Here is a 22,770-nt window from a genome sequence, read left to right as displayed (position 1 = left end):
ACACTACAATTCGACAATGATTTTCCTATAGGACATAACTGACTTGGCCGATTTTCTTCCGTCGATTTGTTTTTGCACAGTGTCCACCAGGGTATTAAGTAAACGATTAACATATAGCTGCTCATTAGGTTGTCCCAAAATTGCACATGGTCAAAAATCTTGGGGGCTCACCCTGCAAATGATAGCTAAGGGTGTTAGGAACAAACTTTTGTATGACGGCAACTTTCAAAAAATACGTTTAGAGGTCGTCCCGGCGAGATTTTTGAAATATGGCCATTTTTCGTAATAAATTTCATACAAATATTTTTTTACCGTACAAAAATTGGCAATACACGCTATTTTTATATTTTTTACAACTTGATATGGATCCAAAGTTCTTGGGAAAAATAATTAACGACATGTTTTGCAAGTAACTTTTTGATACTGAATTTTTGAATTTACTAAAAATTGTCATTTTTTAATATACTGTGCATTTTACCCATCATAAAAAGTATCTGAACCTATTGCTAATTTAAAATAATTTCCATAAAAAGATAGAACATTTTATGAGGAAAAACTTTGCCGAAGACAAGTTTCTTTTATCCGTTTTAGAGTTATTCACAATTTACTATTTGGTGGAATTTGAATTTTTAGGTATTTTTCTAAAAATGTCACATAAGAACTTCCCAAAAACACAAAAACACATACAAAGTAAAAAATCACGTATGCTCAACAAGTTTTTGTCTTGATTGTATTATAGAATTATGGTGACATCATTAATTGATTTTTGTTTTTTGTTATTCAATCCCTCCATATAGAAATTAACTAGCAAAGATTTTAAATAAGCTAGTGTAGGCGAATTATTGGACAACGGTGTGTTCTTTACAGTGGTTTATTACAGAATAATCCTAACATGTCATTTTCCCAAGTAACACAGAAAACATCTCTAGAAATAAAAATTAGAAAAGATGTTGTAGTATAGTATTATTAATGAAATTATAAACATCTTCAGTTGAAAACATGTTATAGCTATGTATTTTGATAACAAACTGCTAAAAAATTGAGCAGTAGTATCGCAAGTTTTTATGATGTATTTTTGACGTTGACAAAACAAGTTATTTACATCATCATCTTCCTTCAAATTTGGATGTTGTGCAATCATCCAAAAACACAAAGGTATAACCAATATGTTAAAACATGTTAGAAACAGGTCATTTTATGGTCTTAATTCTCGTTGATGCAAAACTCAGTAAGTTTACAGCATCCCTTAAAATGATCCGGTGGCTCGGGTGTTATATTCACCTCACTAGGTTGCGCAACTCATGTACTTACCTGTGACAATCTCTTTTTTTTTCAATTTATAGCACAGCAACATGAAGAAAAAATGATTTTGAACTTGACAGCTTGAACTCGTCTGCAATATTTGTTATTGTTATACTGATGTTGAAATCTGGTATTTGAAAACAAAACTAGACACAAAGTTGTAATTTGTCCCGCAAGAGGTTGTTTAGAATACGTTATTGTAATGTTTTTTCAAGGTATTTTTATCAATTGAAATTATGTTCTGCAAACATGTTATTAAGATGTACAAAACATGTATTATAAGCACACATATATGTTTAAACTCTAAATTCCATTTCCAGCCCTAAAAAATACAGTGCTTGTAAAAATTATTCATACGTCTAAATATTTTTCGAGTATTCAAAAACTAAAATCAAAAATTTTGATCACTTATAGAGAAGCCAATATATTTTATATATAACATCAACCGTAAAATGTATACGTAAATGTATATGGACACATCTATTTGATTATATCGTACAATTCCCAAAAAAAATCCTTCATGCTGTGTTCAAAATGTGCTTATATGAGAACATAAGAAAATATAAAATTTGAACGATTAAAATTAGTTTAATTTTCTTTTTAAGCTTTTTTACGCGATTCGTTTTTTTTTTTAAATAAGAATATCATTTGATCTTAAAGAAGGTTCCCATTTTTTTTAACGGCACTGTATTAGGCGGCCACCATGATGGATTTTGGAAAACTTGATAGGAAATTTCAGAAAATATCAAAAAATGATTTAACTTTCATTCTTATTTCTATTCGTTGGAGAAGCGCATGAACTTATGTAGACTAATTGTGCTCATTTCACCATAAATTTTTAATGGCACATGAGTTTCAGCCATACCGCAAAACATCAACGAACATGGAAATATTCTAACTACTATGCAAATTCAATCCCTGAAAATAATTTTAGTCATCATGGTTGTAAAAATGGATTCAGTTTTGAGAAGGATTCATGCTAGCCCGGCTATAATGGGTTAGTGTTTGGAATGTTAGAGAAAACATCTTGAATACATTCATGCATGTTCTACTATTGTATTGGAAAACATCTTTTATAACATCAATTATGTTCTATAAGCCGCCATTTTTTGCGCTTTTTTAGTGATATAAGTGTACAAATTAAGTTCACCTTAACCTACTACAACTCGGCCATCCTGACAATCTCGATGTCCTCATTGAGCTGATCAAAATTCGAGTTATCATCATCCATCCATTTTCTCATGTTTTGTGGTGAGCAAATCGCGTTAAATGGAACATTTGAAACTTGAAGACCTTCTATATCAACTACGACATATCTATCATTAGGCAATATTTTAGAAATTTTATATGGACCCTTAAACTTTGGAGATAATTTTTGAGAATCGACACACTTTAATACAACAAAATCACCTTTTTTTATAATTGGTTATACTTATTCGCTTTTTATCCATTATTTTCTTATTGTAATTTTGCATTTTCAAATTATTTTCTTGGGCTTTGACTCTTATGTCATTGATATTTTGCATTTCTCTCGATGGTTGTCTGTTACGAACAAAAGATTCCAAATTGAAATTTTCATTATGTATACTATTCTGTAATTGGCCGAACAGTAGCATACTAGGATAATTTGAAATTGATTTATTAAAAGTATTGTTGAAAACAAATTCTACTTTCGGTAATAATTTGTCCCATTTTTGATTAGTTTCAATACACATTTTTGCCAACATAGGTGTTAATGTTTTGTTCATTCTCTCTACCTGTCCATTTGCTTGTGGAGTACGAATTGCTGTTCTCACATGTTGAATATAATTTGTTTTCAAAAAATCTTCGAATTTTTTGGATGTAAAACCAGTCCCACAATCAGTGATAATTCTTGCTGGTTTGCTATAGAAATTTATGTAACTGCCTAAATGGTGTAACACTTCATCAGAATTAGTTGTTTTAGTAGGTAACATTTTTGTAAATTTAGTAAACGCATCGGTTATTATTAAAATATATTTAAATTTACAATTCTGCTGAATTTTGATTGGTCCATAATGATCTAAATGCAAAGTATCAAATGGAATGTTTCCCTTTTCCACTATTTTCAAAAACCCTTCTTTTTTACCAATTGGATTGTAGAAAATGCATGTCAAACAATTTTTAACATGTTTCTTAACAAATTTTCTCATACATGAAAACCAAAAGTTATTTTTAATCTCTAGCATAGTTTTTTCGATACCTATATGTCCGCAATTATCATGACACATCCTTAAAACATTATCAATCATGTTTTTAGGAACAACTAATAAGTTTTTGCCATTATCTTTCCTAAATAAAACTCCATCAAGTAACACAAAATTTGGAAATGTGGAAGTTTCTAAATATTGTTTTATATTTTTCAATTTTAAGTCTTGTTCTTGAGCGATTATAATATTACTCTCTATCTGAGAATCATTTAGCAATCCAATTATATTTTCTGTCACTTTCTCCTTTTGCTTATTACTTTTTTCACTCATATGAAGTCGGCTAAGCGCGTCAACATGCTTCATTTTCTCCTCTTTTCTATATTCTAAATCAAAATCATAACTCTCTAAAAACAGGGCCCATCTATTTATTTTTGGATTGATTTCCTTTTTCTTTAAGGTTTGAACCAACGCGTTACAATCAGTAAATATTTTGAAGCTTTTTCCAGCTAAATATACATGGAATCTTTTGATAGCATGAATGACCGCTAAGGTTTCTAACTCGAAGCTGTGAAGTTTTGATTCATAGTCATCCGTTTTTTTACTAAAGAAGCTGACAGGATGAAATTTGTTATCTGATTGTTTCTGCAATAATATTGCCCCAAATCCAAACGAGCTGGCGTCACAATGCAGTTCAGTTTCTGCAAGCGGATCGAAAATTGCGAGAATAGGAGCTGTAATCAGTTTTTGTTTCAAAAGATTAAAAGCATTACTTTCTTCTTCATTAAAATAAAATACGGCATCTTTTTGTAGTAAATTATATAAAGGTCTGGCAATCACTGCAAAATTTTGAATAAATTTTCTAAAACAACTCATTAATCCTAAAAACTTATGAATATCTTTAGAATTTTGAGGAATAGGAAAATTTTTGACTGTTTCGATATGGGAGCTATTCGGTTTTTGACCCTTATTGTTGACTGTATAACCAAGATAATCGATTTCATTAAACAAGAATTTACACTTCTCCAAATTAATTTCCAATAAATTTTCACTTAATATTTCAAACACCTGTTGCAAAACTTCAAAATGTTCTGCAATTGTTTTTGTTGCTATTAATATATTATCCAAATACACACACAATTTCTCTTCTTTTATGAGTTTTTCAAAAATTGTATTTATATAACGTTGAAATACAGCAGGAGCATTGCATAGTCCAAATGGCACTCGTAAATACTCAAACTGACCACTTGGCGTTACAAAAGATGTATACTTTGTGCATTCTGGAGAAATTTTAATTTGGCGAAAACCAGATTTAAGGTCAAGAATCGAAAAATATTGCTTGTCCTTAAGATTATCAAACAAATCTTCTATGACTGGAAGCGGAAAATTGTCACGCACAGTATCTTTATTCAACTTTCTGTAGTCTACACAAAGTCTAATTTCATTATTTTTCTTAGGGATTAAAACAATTAGACTAGCAAAAGGTGAATTACTTTCCTTTATAATGCCCGCATCTAGAAGCTCTTTCATTTTTTGATCAACCTTACGCTTTTGATCGAATGACAACCTTCGAGGCTTGTAATGGAAAGAATCTCCTTTCTTCAAACTTATAACCATCTCATAATGCGTTTTTGGTTGTAATGGTTTAGCAAAATTTTGGTACTTAGAAAGAAAAATTTCTGAAAATTTTGCCAAATGATCTTTTGAAATGTTGCCTATTTTAATATTTTCCAGAATATCGGAGTTGATATTATACAAATTATCATCACATACCTTTTTTTCAGGGTCTTCATTTTTCAAATTATCGGGATCAATTGAGCAAATTTTAATATCATTTTGAATTACTGTTCGAATATGGGGTTGCATGATGATGTCTCGTCCAATGATTGCGTCGATAAGATTTAAAACATTATCCGGTACTACATAGAAATCAACACTGAAAGTAACATTTTGTATAGTAATTTTGTTGGTGAATAAACCTAAAATTTTAAGTCGCTTCCCACCGATACCCCGAAAAGTTTTGTAATTACTGATTCATTTGCATTGATCAATCCTCGGCGTATCAGTGAGATCGGACTTCCTGTGTCGAAAAGAGCTTTTAAATATGTACGATTATTCATTAATCTAAACTTTACCAATCCGTCACAATTACTTTGTCCATGGTATCGTCTTTTGTCCTCTAAAGTGTTTAAGGTTTCGTTTGATTTTGGTCTTGGTGCTTCAAATTTCCTTTCTCGTTTTTGATATCCGGTCTGTTGAACTGTACAATCCACAGCAAAATGTCCAGGGCGGTTACAGGAAAAACAAAGGTTCAGTTTCTTTTTCTCCGGTATTGGATCTAATCGTACCAAACGGAACGCTTGCATCACCTCGCTAACAGTTTGAAAATTTCGAATTCTGACTTGATTCCGAAGCATCTGATCTTCAATTCCTTCCACCAAATATTCAATTAGTTCTTTCTCCAGTAAGTTTAGTTTCTGTGCCAGTAAGCGTTTCGATTGTAAGTACTCTTCAAAAGGTTCTCGTCCCGACCATGTCAGTCTCGAAAGTTGATCCCTCAATTGATATACGCTGATGTTGATTGTGAAAGTATCGTGTAAGTTTGCAGTTAATTCATCGTAGCTCTTCAACATGAAATCAGCGTCTGAGTGTAACCAGGACAGTGCTTTCCCTTTAAGTAGCTTGAATAGTACCATTTTCATAGTCTGGTCCTCTACATTGAGTGCTTGTTTCGTGTTGAATAATATTTTCAAAAAATGATTTGCATCTTCTTGATAAAGACCGGAGAATGTTGGCAGCATCGATGAAAGCTCTTCAGGGCGTAGATTGTTGCTTGGTAAAATTTTTTGTTGAAGGGAATTCAAATATGAGGAACTTGCTGATATAACTTCACTAACGGTGGGTTGTTGATTGTGGATTGCGGAAGCGGCCGATGCTGGAGTTACATGCTCGTCGATTGTTGTAGCGCTGCAAACTATTGATTCTTCTCTGACTGGTGGTTGTACTGTAATCCTGGCTGTGAGAGTTTCTTCATCACGTTGAGCGAGACGTTCATCCCCAAGAATGAATTCCGCTGGACCTGATTCACTGGATTCTCCACGTGTTGCGAGACTTCCATCCCCAAGAATGGACTCCGCTGGTTGATACGGTAGAGATTCAGATTCAGTATCGATGAAATTCTCCAAATTTCATTGTGCAGATCTGATTTCAAACCGCCGCAGTTCATCAGTCGTTTTCTGGCTTCGTAAAAACATTTTTCTTTTGGTAATCCCACTTCTGATTGTTGTAGGCGAATGATTGGACAACGGTGTGTTCTTTACAGTGGTTTATTACAGAATAATCCTAACATGTCATTTTGTCAGAGTCATAGCCTACTTAATTTTAGATTCATTCACCTTAACCTACTACAGCTAGCTCCACAGACAAACAGACGTAACACTTCGAACATTTTTCGATTCAAATCATAGTCACGGAAACATATTCACTAGCGTGGTTCAAAAAATCGGTTTTGCTCCACACCGCTTATTCGATTCGTGACCAGATTCTTTGCCTTCGCACAAAATTTGAACTCATTTGGTTGAAAATTGAGAGTGCACAAGCCCTTCAAAGTTTGTATGGGAATTACTATGGGAAAACGATGTTTTTCATTCAATCGACCGTAGTTTTTTCCCAAGGGCCCTAGAGCGTTAGTTGACCCTTGTTACGTCTAGGCTACTCTATCAGCTACAACTTTGCTGAAGACTGTATTCAAATCGCATGCCTTATTAATTAGTTATCGATTTTTATCCAGAATCTAAATCTTTACTCATGATGTTTAAACTATTCGGTGGGCATCACTGCATTTTGCAGCGAAACATAGTAGCCATGATTTCAGTGTGCTATCTTTGGCGCCATATGCAGCAATGTTGCCTGCTGGGAAGCTGGAAGATCACTGTTAAAGTTTGTCCAGTTGGGTACAAATCGATAACTAATTAATGAGGCGTGCGATTTGAATGCGGTCTTCGGCAAAGTTGTAGCTGATAGAGTAGCCTAGACGTAACAAGGGTCAGCTAACGCTCTAGGGCACTTGGGAAAATACTACGGTCGATTGAATGAAAAACATCGTTTTCCCATAGTAATTCCCATACAAACTTTGAAGGGCTTGTGCACTCTCAATTTTCAACCAAATGAGTTCAAATTTTGTGAGAAGTCATAGAATCTGGTCACGAATCGAATAAGCGGTGTGGAGCAAAAACGATTTTTTGAACCACGCTAATATTCACCCAATGCTAAAAGGACTAAGTTTGGCCGACCACCAACTAGGTGGCGGTAGTGAGCAAACGTCAAACTCGAACAAAAACTATGCGAGCGCCACGGTTGGGCAGTTGGCCAACTATCAAATTTTAAAAAAGACCGTTAAATCGGTGTACGATGAGAATTATCAGAGTGTTAGGTCTGTTTGTCTGTGCTAGCTCTCTTGACAAGCTTCGTACTGCCTATTGATTTTTTGAAGATATTCTCCACAAATTGTTGAGCAATATTTTTGCGTTTATCTTACTTTCCTGTCGATATTCTCAATTATTTTTCTACACGAAGACGTATGAGTCCTGGGCCAGTGAAACAGCCCGCCAATTCAAATTAACATCATGTCCAGCACCAAATTTTTGGCCTCAATCCAGTTGTATGTGGATGACAGCCGTTTCATGGGGTTGGTATGAGCACCCCCTTCTTCAGGCCTTGCTTCAGGCTATGTCCCAATGTTGATCCCCTTCCAAAAATAATCGATTTAGGCATCAAACGTTTCCGTTCTTTTTATTTGCATGCATGCGCACTCCTAACCAAACATACATAAATGAAAAACAAAAAAAGCTAACGCGTATTAGCTTTGCTTTCAATAGGATGAAAATGAGAACACTTTACTAAAAGAAACAGCCTTTGGAAAAAAATGTATACTTTCAGTAATACTACAAAAAGAAAATCCATCAAGTAATACATACCTACTTGGAAAAACTTGAAAATTGGAAGACACAGAATATTGATTATTCGGGAAAATAAGATATGAAATTGTGAAAAAAAATCGCGTTCTGATGAGATTCGAATTCACGACTGTGAATCTGCTCGACCTGTGACTTAATCAACTAAGCCACAGACCAAGTGACGATTTTGCGGAATGGAAAGTCAAAATGGCCGGGCCCCACACCATGAACACTCCTTTTTTTAATAATTCCATCACTCTTTCGGCTAAGATGCCAACCTTCTTCTCTTTGTTGGGACGTCACACACTGGGACAAAGCCTGCTTTTCAGCTTGGTGTTCTATGAGTACTTCCACAGTTTTTATGGGTAGTACGCAGATGGCATGAAATTTCTTGGCCTATCTCTATGCGTGGAAAATTCAGGCAAGCAATCGCTCAATAAATGACAAAGCGTCGCTTTATTCCGGATCCTAGTACGGAGCTGAAACGAAACATCACGGAAGAATAATGCACTGAACGAAAATTACTTGAGTGATTCCGTTTGAAGTGCATAGGGGGATTAGGGGCATAATGGACACCCGGGGCGAAATGGACACCTCTGTTTTTGCCGAAACCGTTGACTTTTATGTATAACTTTCAATGCATAAGTGTAAAGGAACAAGTCATTGTCCTAAGCAACACACATGTTATAATAGAGTTACGACAGCGCAAGTTTTGGTTGTATAGAAGTTTATTTTACGTAATTCTAACAGTGTGTTGAAAGATCGTAAACTAAACTTCTATACAACCAGAACTTGCGCTGTCGTAACTTTTATATAACATGTGTGTTACTTGGGGTTCTATATTTCAAAAGTACCATTTATATTCCTTCAAAATAACCAAAATATCATTGAAATTGAAGTATGTTTTTCATATGGTGGATTTCTTATAATTTCGAAGCAGCAGCAAATAAGGTATTACAAGTGATTGAGTGTGTCCACCTTACAAACAAGTGAATTGTTAGCTTATCTACATGTATACGTAGATTTAGCAATGGAAGAAGTATTATATTTTTGATCAGAACTTACTGAAAACAGCTATTTCAATGTTGTAGTCGTTCGGGGCGAAATGAACACTGGCAATTATGAATGGATGTACGCGCGTTGCATACTGTTAGGCGTTTTAGAGAGTTTGAAAATATTCAATCCGATTATTTTAACCTAAAATTTATTTAATTAACTTTGAAGTTATGTAAACTCGTCTAAGATGGAGTATTATATCTGTGGTATTGATCTCCGTTGGCAAATTACTTAACTGGTCGATATTCTCAAAGATACAGCATAAAATATTCAGGGGTGTCCATTATGCCCCGATGGGTGTCCATTTCGCCCCGTACCTTTCCTGTCAGCCCCAAAAAACACACGGTTTTCAATTCATTATTTCTTTACAATAATGACATTCTACCAGCTGTAAATGATTGAAATACGTAGGAAACAAGTTAAAATTGTAAGCCAACTGAAAATATGTTAAGTTTTTGTCTGTTATACAGTCCTAACATACTCATTTGCTTAAGGTGTCCATTATGCCCCTAATCCCCCTACCTCGCATTAACTGAGAGCTTCCTCTGCCAATGACCATTTTGCATGAGAAGTCAAGAAAGTTTCCTCATTCGTTTCATTCAAGAGGCACAAAACATCATACCTAAATACAATGTGCCCATTCAGAAAAATAAAAACAATATCCAAACTCTCGACCCTCTAAAACAATTGACACCTCAACGCCTCAACGACTGGTGTGGTGACGAAACACCAACCGGCTACCGATCAAGTTCAAGGTCCTTCGATCGTCGAAAGTGATTCCGTCTTGGTCGGGGCGGCATCTTTTGAACGCGGATACATTGCATTCCACTGCTGAACGAGCGAAAAAAAAGTGAAAAGCAGCGCATTCGTTTGACCCACTGACTTTCGCGCGGGAGCCTCAAAGTCTGGTCAGGTCAATTTGGAGCGTCATGTACCCTCCACTCGGGGGGAGATGTAATTGCCACTCAGCATCACACACCCATACAGTATCGCAAGACGCGAGACGGTGGAGCGGAAGACGCTGCTGCCTGATGGAGTTTCGTGGTAATTGATACAGAGGCGGAAAAGCAACACAATACGAACCGGAAAATAACAAAGGCCCCCAAAAGCCGCCCCTATCCGATAATGATCATCATCGGTGCTGCTGCTGCTACTGCTGCTGGAGGTGCTGTTGTGGTATCGGGGAACGATTCTGGTCCGAACCGCGCCAAAGGTTTTGAAATGAGGAATCATTTTCTTCTTTCATTGGTATTAAATACATCAAATTGATTGTAGGCACAATTAGGGAGAGCGCGCAACCATAATGTTCATAGGGAGAATACCTACCTTCTACATACTTACATACATGCAGCCCAGTCAAATATGTTGGATGCACAAAAGAAGGAAACAATGCGGGAAGATGATTTTTTTTTATCTGTATTAACGAGATTTTTAGCCCTAGGCTATTTCATCTCGGGACCCACACTTTACTTCCCTTCCGAAAGAAGAACTCACATTTTGCGAGTTTGTCGGGAGTGGGATTTGATCCCAGGTCCTCGGCGTGATAGTCAAGTGCTCTAGCCATCACACCAGGTCCGCTCCACGCGGGAAGATGATCTTGTCTCGGTGCATATAAAGCGTACCGATGTGTGTGGGGAAAAGCAATCATTGGAAACAAAATTTTCGAAAACGTATTTTCAAATCAACTATTACATGATTCTGGTGGTTCCGAGGATGCAATAGTTTGCATTGTCGTCGCTAGGAAATCTTAAAGGGATATAAATGCCGTGTGACGATAATACTGCTCTTTGCCAGCTCCCGAATAGTGGAATTTGATTCATCCAATGCTGCACGAATGAATTTAACTAGATTCGTCGAAAATCCATGTTCTAGCAGTATCTGCCACGACGTGTTTTTTTCACTGAACAATACAGGACAAACATTTCAATAGGTCCTATCTGCATTTGAGAGGCTCTCTTTGCTCACTTTCTCTTTCAATTATTGCAATGTAATGGTACACTTTTCAACTATTTTTGCATTACTAATCAAAAGACGATTGTTTTGACCATCGTTCAATGCAAGGAGACAATCATAATACAAATAAACAGCTGAGATATTAACTAAAGAGAGGGAAACCAAAGAGAGCCTCTCTTCTGCAGATAGGACCTTTAGACATGTTTGGCCTGAATACGCCGCTTTGAAATTAATAAATAGATGGTGGGTCTGCATGTTTTACTCTCGGAGTATAGAATTTGCCACAGATTATGTTTCATATTCACAGACGAGGAACTCCTTCAATGGCCTTGTCCATCGTCACTGATGCTATATCCGTTCGCAGACACTTTAACGCTCTCTTAATTCAGGACGCACGCCGTTTTAAAAAGTACAACATCACGAAAAATCCTCGCTCGTCGTATGGAGCGGTGCAGTTTTGGATCAATCAGGTGCGCGTCCTGAAAGGCTAATTCAACCAACAACAAAGTAATGTTTCCGCCCGGCAGCTATCATAGAATTATCTGTCAGCAAGTCCCTATGCTTATAGGGTGCGAGCACTGGTTTTGGAAAGTCTTTGGGAACTTTTTTTATAGAATTTTATTAAAATAGTCAATAATCCTATGAAAACTACCAATGTGTCAAGTGAAGGGTTTCAATCTATATTTTGAAGGAAATATATAGAAATCAAGCTAATACTTGATTTTTGCAACAAAAATGGCACTGGCCAAAATAAAAGCACAACATCAGTTTTGGCCATATTCTCAATTTTAATTTCTATTTTGGCCAATCATATGTGTTTCTTATGCGAGTGGCCAAAATAGAAGCACCCTGGCCAAAATAGATATATAGGAGCTTATTTTTAAGAAAAAATATTTTATTTTTTAATAATGTTGCTAATTTTGACCACATATTTTGAAGAAAATGCGTTTAAAAAATAAACTTTTATTTCTCCATTATTTTACTTCTTAAAATTGTATAATACACTACCCGTCATAAGAACGGATTTACTTGAAGGTCGTTGGCATCATAAATACGAGCATTTTGATTCCCAATTCTGCCGCTAGGTGACGCTAATAAACATGTAAAATGAGCATATTTTTTCGTTTTCACTTTGTAATTTTTGATGCCTTATTTATAATGAACTCATCTTTTTAAGATAAGACTACAATAAGGAGGTGTTTATCAAACAGAGTATCTCAAATATGTTTAAAAATATGCAATGGTTACGTACAGTGTATCAAAGAAATGTCCATACAGCAATTTTTTCGTCAAAATAATTTTACATTCAAATGTTCATTACTTTTTTATAAGTCATTCAAAAACGCTGAAATCATAAACCACATAAAGTACACCGGGGCAAGATGAAACAGCGGGTTAACATGATGTTATTCAATGATGGTAAACAGCTTGAATGCCATAACACATAGTTTTTGATTCAAACAATCTTTTGGCGAAAGCAAAATTTCCAAATTGTTTTGAAAGCAATTTCAAAACTTCGTGTTTCATCTTGCCCCACCCGTTTCAACTTGCTCTGGTGTATCTTATTGAAGCTCCATTGGTAAAATGTTGAGCGTGATTGAATAAGTTTTCCGAAAGTCATTGAACTTTTAGTAATGCTTGATGGTTTAATAAACAAAATTTCAAGGCTCTATATCTCAATAAATATTGGATGAAATATTTTCAAATTTTTTTGAGGGAACACTAACACATAAACATTTAATACGCAGTCTTGTTAGGGTTCATACTCGGTAAGTAGGCCTTGACCAGGTTAAACGGTTTTTTCTGCTCGTGTCATTTTTTTTCTTCTTTTCAGACCCAAATAATTTCCGAGATTCAAATATTTCTTGAGGCGTTTGTGATATTGCGGATTCGAACAGAGGATTCTTTCCATTGCTGGATTTGTTCAAGTGTTGCGGTTGAAGAGTTAATTTGGTGTTCCATTGCTGGATCGTTTCCGTTTTCTGAGATTCCATTGCTGTTGCGTTCGGTGGAGGATTCCTGTTTTTGGATTCATTCAAGTGTTGCGGTTGAAGTTGCAAGTTTTTGGTTCCTAGAATTCAAGTTTTCCGTTTTGGTTCGTCGTTGGATTTTTGAAGTTTGTTCGTTTGTATTGAAGAGCCGCAAGTATAATTTATTTATTACCTTTTACATTATTGTATCCTGATCCCACAGTTCACAAAACAGACCTTCATTTTTGAGTTTCCTACATGGAGACTGATGAGGGGGAGGGGGGTCAAAAGATAATGCTCATTTGCTTGAAACATCTTCATTGGTTGAACCAATAGAAATACACTAGAACTCCAATGGCGCTGTAGTCACTTTTCCTATTTAATTAAATTCATAACTTTTATTGTAATAATTGATTGTTTTTAAGTGTCCAGCTTGAAAGGCATCTTTTGTTTTGGTAAACAAAATTTATTTGACACTTCTAGTACCGCTAATGACGCTGTAAGGGCGTGGCAAACTAGATGTTAGTCACACGAACAGTCGCGACATTGGACTTCTGTGGCTAGTTATTCTAATGTTGAACCTTTTCGTGTGAAGGTTTATCCACCTAGTTTCCCTGGACCGTTTGCAATATTTTTTCGTAAGAAAGAGAGGCCAATTAATGTTTTATTGATTTCCTCTGAGGTTTACAAAAAATACAAATCAGTGAAGGAAATTAAGAAAGTTTCACTTGACAAATTGCGTGTCATTTTTGGTTCTCGAGATGAAGCTAATGCTCTTCTGGAATCCAAATTATTTGCAAATTCCTATCGCGTGTATGCTCCTAGCGATTCATGCGAAATTAACGGAATAATTTATGATGAGTTTTTGGATTGTGAAGATGTTGTCAATCATGGCTCAGGTTTTTTCAAGAACAAATCCATTTCACCTGTTACGGTTTTGGATTGTGTTCGTTTATCAAAATTATTGTTTACTGGGAATGATTCAAAATATGAACATTCTGATTGTATAAAAATTACTTTTTCTGGATCCGTTCTTCCGGATTATGTAAAAGTTGGACAAGTTATTTTCAGCGTGAGACTTTACTATTCAAAGCTCATGCATTGTGATCGATGTCTTCTTTTCGGTCATACTTCGAGTTTTTGTTCGAACAAACAAAAATGTTCAAAATGTGGGGAGTTACATTCATCATCCGATTGTGCTAAAAAATCGGATGCATGTATTTATTGTAAACAAACTCACAGTTCTTTGAAAGAATGTGCTGTTTATATTGAAAATCAAAAAAAGCACAACCAAAAAATAAGACACAAAAATAAGGTTTCATATGCTGAAATTATGAAATCTTTTGATGATATTTCTTCTCCCAATGCATTTGAAATTTTACCAGATGAAGAAGGTATTGAATCACTTCATGACGGTAATGATTTTGTTTACAAACCTCCAAGTAAAAGAAAAAGATCTAACATAAAATCCGCTGTCAAAGACAGTATTTCTGAACCCCAACCATCTACCTCTTTTGATAAAAACTTTCCACCTCTTCGTTCTTCTTCCAAGAATATTCCTGGGTTTCAAAAAATTGATTCCGATAATGTGCCTAACACAAATGATAAAAATTCAAAGGATATTTCTGATGAAAATCCAAAGAGCTCAATTCTGGGAATTTTGGAGGAGCTTGTTAATTTTTTGGGATTAAGTGATTTTTGGAAAAATATCATTAAATTAGTTTTACCATTTTTGGCTTCCCTTTTGGATAAATTGAACACATTTGGACCCCTCATTTCTTCATTATTTTCATCTTAATGGCGTCCAATAATATAAGTGATGAGCTTCACATTTTACAATGGAATTGTCGTAGTGTAATTCCGAAAATAGATAGATTAAAAACATTATTAACTAATTATAATATCGACATATTTTGTTTAAATGAAACATGGTTAGTTTCTGCTAAATATTTTCGTATTCCTAATTTCAATATATTGCGTAAAGATAGGGAATTATCATTTGGTGAGGTTTTGATTGGAATTCACAATAATATTGAATTTAAATACTTAGATTTACCATTGCTACCTCAGTCCCAGATAGAATTTATAGCTATATCAATCAAAAAAGAAAAATTCAATTTTTCTATTGTTTGTTTTTATAATCCTCCAAATGCTAATTTTTGTTTAACACAAATTACAAGTATATTACAACAACTCCCTTCTCCATTTTTTATATTAGGAGACTTTAATGCCCATAATTTCGCTTGGGGTAGTGATAAAATCGATGGTAGGGGTTCCTTAATAATGGATTTGATTGATGACCTTAATTTAAATATTCTCAATGATGGTTCATTTACTAGAGTGGCTGTGCCTCCTAGTAATCATTCATGTATTGATCTTTCACTTTGTTCGAATAGTTTGGCATTGCATTCTTCTTGGTCTACTATCAATGATCCAAATGGCAGTGATCATTTACCTATTTTGATTCGAATGCACATTCCCGTTCGAAATCAATTAATTAATGAGTCTTGTACTTATGATTTGTGCAAAAATGTGAATTGGACAAAATTTTCTGATTTAATATCTATTTCGTTAATAAATAGTGTAGATTTAGCTTCACCAATTGACAATTATAAGAGCTTTTCAAATTTACTACAGGTATGTTCCGTTTTTGTCACTATCCGTTATTATCACTATCCGTTTTTGTCACTATCCGATTTCGTCAACATTTCATTCCGTTTTTGTCAACACTAAAGTTTTTGTCAAATTTGTTCCCTCGAACACGAGTTATTTGAAGTTTAACATTAATCTTGAGGCAATGCATCCATGAGTGAATTGGAAGCAACCACCAATGATGACATAGAAGACGTATACGCTACAACACAGTTCAACTACAACTGTACAACTGTAGATTATGTTAATTTATGCTTTCTCTCACGCATAATTTTACTTCTTATTTGAACATGAGAAAAATTAAACCAATAGTCCGATAGAAAAATTACTCTAGCTCTACGTACCAACTGGAACTTGGCCTGCCTTTTCAAGTGTTCATCGAAAACTTGAACAGTTCGGGGTTTTGCTCGTCATTGCCTGAATTTTTACACTACAATCTTTTTTACAAGACTTTTTTTTTAAGTGCAATAAATTTCACGCGATTTTTACACGATTTTCTTGAAATTACGCGATGTGCTAAATTCTTCTTTTCTGGTCGCTATTTCTTTTCGACGGGGCTCAAATTTCAACCAGAGATCTCTCTTGTCATCCTTTATACCCTGTCAAATTTTCCCGTCCGAAACTGCTATAATCACTAGGTAAACTGGAGATTCCTATAGAATTTCATCCGGGATTTCATCTTTCGATTGCTCTAAAAATGCAATTTTGGTTTCCTTCAGCAATTTCTACTGGCGATTCTACCTTGTATTTCTCTAGATTATTTATTTGATTTCTTCTGAGATATCGATCAGAAGTTTCTTTAGGTGAATTAGGAGTTAAGAAAGGAAAGATGAGCCTAGGAACTTGACAAACGATCTGGGGATTTCTTCAGCAACTACTGAAGGGTTCCCAGAAGAATCTAAGGATTCCCAAAAAATCCTAAAGAAATTCCAGGAACTTATACAGGATTCCTTAAAGGAATTTCTCAAGGTTTCACACCAGGAAATTCTGGAGGATTCTCAGCAATAACTCCCTGGAGATTTCTACACAGAACATCAGGAGGACTCCCTGAAGAAATTTCTGGAGGGTTTGAGGAAAGAATTCCTGGAAGATTACTAGACTAAACTACTGAGATATTCCCAGGAAACGCAGTAAGAAGTCGGGTAGAATTATTATTATAATAACTTTTTTAACGAGATTGTAAGCCCAAGGCTGGTTCGTCTACTAATCATGGGAAAATAACCAAGATGAAACATAGAATCGTCTTGGAAGTATTCATAATAAAAGTTCCAGTAGGTGTAGGTGCTTCTACTGCGCATAGATACCAAAACAAATTCCTGTAGGAATCCTTATAAGAAATTTTTGGATGGATGACATTCCAGGGAAAAATATCATAAGAAATTCTTTGAAGAATCCAAGAAAGAACTTCTGATGAAATTCTAGAAAAAATGGTGAAGGAATCCCAGAAATAAATTTTGGAGGAACCCCAGAATAAATCCCAGGAGAATTATCAGAAAAATGTTCTGGGGGGATTTCAAAAAGTAATCCTGGAAGAATTCCCGCAGGAAATTCTGAAGGAACGGAGATACTCCTATATTTCAAAAGTAAAATCTTGGTGAATCTCCAAAGCAACTCGAGTTGGATTAATTTCAACAGGATGTCTAGGTTAAATCCCAAAATGATTTTCTTAGCCCACCTTGTGCATTAGGACCATTCTAGACCCAAACTGTACACTACGTCAGCGAGCTGTTCCCATCATAATGCATAAGGAAGGTTTATAAATTCCATTTCCTGGTGGAATATTTAAAGGGATCCCTAAAGAAACTCCAGGAGAAATTAAAAAAAATACATCTAGGTTGATCCGAGAAGGAATTTCTGAAGAAACCATAAGGGGCAAAACTTGTTTTCTCTAAAAATTCTTACCGAATTCCAAAAGATTAACAGGCGGCATGGTACAAGGTAACCTAGAAGAATTCTGGAGGAACTTCTTGGGGAATCCAATATTCTAGAAAAGTGACAAGTGCTTGCTTTGAAAAAATCCTGGAGATTTCCTAAAAGTATCCTAGACGAAAGTTTTATAGGAATCTGTGAAGATGATACTCGTGGAGGAATGCCTTCCGGAAGGAAGTAAACATATCCTTTTTTGTTAGGAGATCGACATTATGTTCCTGGAGATTAATAATTCCTGGAAGTGTGTCATATTTTAAAACGTCGATCCGGGTACTGGAACTGTCATTCTTGCGTTCAACGAAAATAAATTTCCAAAAATGTGGTCATAAATGTGGTGAAAACCTCTTGTCGGCGTAACAGTCAGAAAACTGAATTTAAACTGGTTGCAGATGTGCTAAAATTAAATTTCAAAATTCAATTAAATTTCATAGTAAACAGCATATTTTTACTTTTGGAATGTGTTCTACAGTAAAACTTCCAATTCATATTAAAATGTTGCAAAATATTTTGTCAAAAAAAAATATTCCGTTTTTATCACTATTCCGTTTTTGTCAACTGAAAATCGCGGACCGTGTTGATAAAAACGGAACATACCTGTAATTGATAGTTTACGTAAATCTCAAACTAAAAAATGTGTTTCGGGTACTGTTAAAAAGGCACGTCCTTCTTTTTGGTGGGATAGTGAGTGTTCCAATTCACTGAAAAATAAATCTGATGCTTTTAAAAACTTTCGCAGATCAGGCTCCAGAGATAGCTATTTATTGTATTGTAAAGCTGAAGCCCAGTTTACTAGACTTACTAAATTCAAAAAGAGAAATTATTGGAGAAATTTTGTAGAAAACCTGGACAGTGAAACTTCATTGTCTACTTTGTGGTCAGTAGCACGAAATTTAAGAAATTATAATTCTAATGTTCCTACTGTTTTGGAATATTCAGAAGAATGGATTGAAAAGTTTGCTTCAAAAATATGTCCAGATTTTGTTGCTCCATTAGTAAATTATAAATCAAAATCTTTAAATTATTTTCCAGAGCTTTGTGATCCATTCTCCTTGGCTGAGTTCAATTTGGCTTTATCTATTACCAAAAATACAGCTCCAGGTATTGATAACATGAAATTTATTGTTTTGAAAATGTTGCCTGATGAAGGTAAACTTCATTTACTTTCGATATACAACAGCTTTTTGTTACAAAATATCATTCCTGTTGAATGGCGCTCAATCAAAGTAATAAGTATTCTTAAACCTGGTAGAGATCCTTCATTAGCTGATAGCAGAAGACCTATCAGTTTGTTATCATGTTTACGCAAACTTATGGAGCGAATGATTTTAAATCGTCTTGAATTTTGGGCTGAAGAAAACAATATTTTATCTCCGTCTCAGTTTGGATTTAGAAGGGGTCGTGGTACGCGTGACTGTATTTCACTTTTAGCAACGCAAGTTCAACTTGCATTTAATCAAAAAAAAAAGATGTAGGGTATACTTTTCTAGATGTCTCTGGAGCCTATGATTCTGTCCTGATTGATTTGTTGTTCAATAAAATGAACAATTTGAAAATTCCAAATATGATTTCAAACTTTATATATAATTTATTCTCATTTAAAATTATGCATTTTTTTCATAATAACTCTTCCAAAATAATACGATATAGTTACTTCGGCCTTCCACAGGGATCATGCTTGAGTCCGTTTTTATACAATTTATTCACTAGTGATATGGCATCTATTATTCCTAATGGTTGCTTTTTGCTTCAATTCGCTGATGATAATGTTCTTTCCATACGTGGAAAAAATAGAGATGTTATTGAACATTTCATGCAATGTGCTTTGGATAATTTGGATATGTGGGCTCATGACAATGGATTCTCATTTTCAGTTCAAAAAACCAAATTTATTGTGTTTTCCAGAAAACGTTCTACCACAAATATAAATTTATTTCTGAATGGACTTCAAATAGATCAAATTGATGAATATAAATATCTTGGTATTTGGTTTGACTCTAAATTGAATTGGAACGCTCATATTATATACATTCAAAAAGTTTGTTCAAGAAGAATTAATTTTCTTCGTACAATTACAGGCACTTGGTGGGGTGCAAATCCTTCTGATTTAATAACGTTATATAAAACCACTATTCGTTCAGTAATGGAATACGGTTGTTTTACTTTTGGTAGTGCTGTACAAACTCATTTTTCCAAACTTGAAAAAATACAATACCGTTGTTTGAGAATTTGTTTAAAACTAATGAATTCCACCCATACTCAATCTATAGAAGTTCTTGCCGGTATTGTTCCACTAAAAATTCGTTTTCAGGAGATGAACTGTAAATTTTTGACAAATTGTTTTGCGAATAATCATCAAATCATAAGTACTTTGGAGTCGTTATACCAAATTAATCCTACAAATAGAATGTTGGATTCTTTTACTCACTGTTTAAATCAAAATCTTTTACATGTGCATTTGAATGATTTTTATGATTTTAAATTAAACATTCATACTTATGAACCATTAATTGACTTGTCCCTATTCTATGAATTGCGGCAAATACCAAAATTTCTATATCCGCATTTTGCAAATTTACTGTTTGAACGTAAATTTGATGGAATCAGCCCTTCACAAATGTATTTCACAGATGGTTCTTTGATTAATGACATCGCAGGTTTTGGAGTATATAATTTATTTTTAGCTCATTTTTATAAATTACAATCTCCGTGTTCTATTTTTGTAGCAGAACTCATTGCCTTGTATTTTGCATGTAGCATGATCAAGGATTGCCCGCCAAATTTTTATATTATTTGCTCTGATAGTTTCAGTTGTCTGAGTGCTTTGAATACTATCAAGTTCAATTATAAATCACATCACATCATGTTGATGTTGAAAAAAATATTATTTGATTTGAATTCTGGAGGATATGTTATAAAATTTGTTTGGATTCCTGCACATTGTAATATTTATGGCAATGAACAGGCGGATTTATTGGCAAAATTTGGGGTTACTTGTGGTATACTTTATAATCGTGATATTTCTGCTTCTGAATATTTTCCAAATCTTAGAAATTATTCTTTAAATACCTGGCAAATCAATTGGGATTCTAGTGATAAAGGGCGGTGGTGTCATTCAATATGTCCCAAAGTGAATAATTTTCCTTGGTTCAAAAATGTATCTGGGAGTAGAAATTTCATTTGCACATTTTCAAGATTGATTTCCAATCACTATATTTGTAATAGTCATTTGTATCGCATCAATATAAATGATACAAATTTATGTGAATGTGGCATATCCTATGAAGACATTGATCACATTATAATTGATTGTTCTCGGTTTATTGTACCGAGGAAAACATTGTTTGAGAGCATTATTGCAGCAGGTTTTCCAATTCCTGTATCTATACGGGATATTTTGGGCTCAAAAAATGAAATCATATTAAAACTTTTATTCAAATTTATAAATGAGATTGCATATTTCGTTTGATACTGTTCCTCTTTTTTTGGTATACTTTATTTTCAGCCTTGAAGATCTGTTTTTGGTGAATCCCTGACTCCTACCCTCTCCCTCACAAGGATTTCTGGATTTCTGAAGATTCGTTTCACGATGTGGCATGTTGTCCTCCTTCAAGATTGCGGCTCTGCTATGGCTACTGCCGTGTGAGCCTTTAATTTTAAGTTATTATTATAATGTTATTTGAAAAGATAAAAGAGGTTTTGTGCCTCTTTGAGAAAGATTTCGTTTTTGTAATGTTGAAATCACTCAAAGGGGTTTTTCCCTCTTTCAAAATTTGAAGTTAAAATAAACAATAACAATAACAATAACAATAGTCTTGTTAGGGTTAATTTGTTCACTACAAAACATAAGAAAAATCTTCGAATGAGTGTAATCAGTTTCGTACCTTTTAATTCCGCCCTGTTTTACTTATCCTGTGACAGATACGCGTATTTCGACTACCACTTGTAATCTTCCTCAGTGTCAGTTATCCATGGATAAGCAAAGCAACATATGTAAGATTTATATATATACAAAAAATGAAAAAGTTTCATAAAGTACATATCTTATATCTTATATATCTTATACATCTTATATATATAAATGCAGTGGCATACGTGGGACCGCGCATAACTCGCGAACGAAACGCCGGATTTGGGTCATCTTGGTTTTGTTCTGTTAGTTTTCACCCAAGGAAGGTTTATGAGGCAAAAAACATGAAGAAATTGAGAATTTTTGAAAACTGATTTTTCATGCTTTTTGAACGGGACTTGGAACGTCAAACGACAAACGCAGTAGGCAAAACAAAGTTTGCCGGGCATAGCTAGTTAAGATATAAAGTTTTAAAAATTTGTTCAAAAATCTATTAAGTTTTACGAAAAGTTCTATAACTTTCAGAAAACTTTCTCGATCTCGCTGAAAATTCTACTAATGGATCTTCAATATAGTGTTTATGATTTTAGCATTTTTGATTGACCTATAAACAAGTTATAAACATTTGAATGAAAAATTATTTTGACGAAAAAAATGTTACACGGACAATTGTTTGATACACTGTATATGCGATGCCTAATAGTTGCCAACTGGGTACTGTGAATAGGAACGGCTTTGTTTTTCAAACTAGCTAACACACACAAACACACTAATGACATCCAACTTGAAAACACCCACGAGCCTTTAATTTTCTTGCCACCAAGTCTCTCGGCGCATTTGATCAATCCTCCATGACTCCCATTTTATTCTTGTGTTAAATTTTTATTAATTTCCATTCGCGGTGAAATTTTTCATGCATAGTCGTGGCAAACTTAGCTAAA

This window comes from Aedes albopictus, chromosome 2 (assembly GCF_035046485.1).
Source record: "Aedes albopictus strain Foshan chromosome 2, AalbF5, whole genome shotgun sequence".
In the NCBI taxonomy this organism is placed as follows: Eukaryota; Metazoa; Arthropoda; class Insecta; order Diptera; family Culicidae; genus Aedes; species Aedes albopictus.
Note: the sequence above shows the minus strand (reverse complement) of the source record.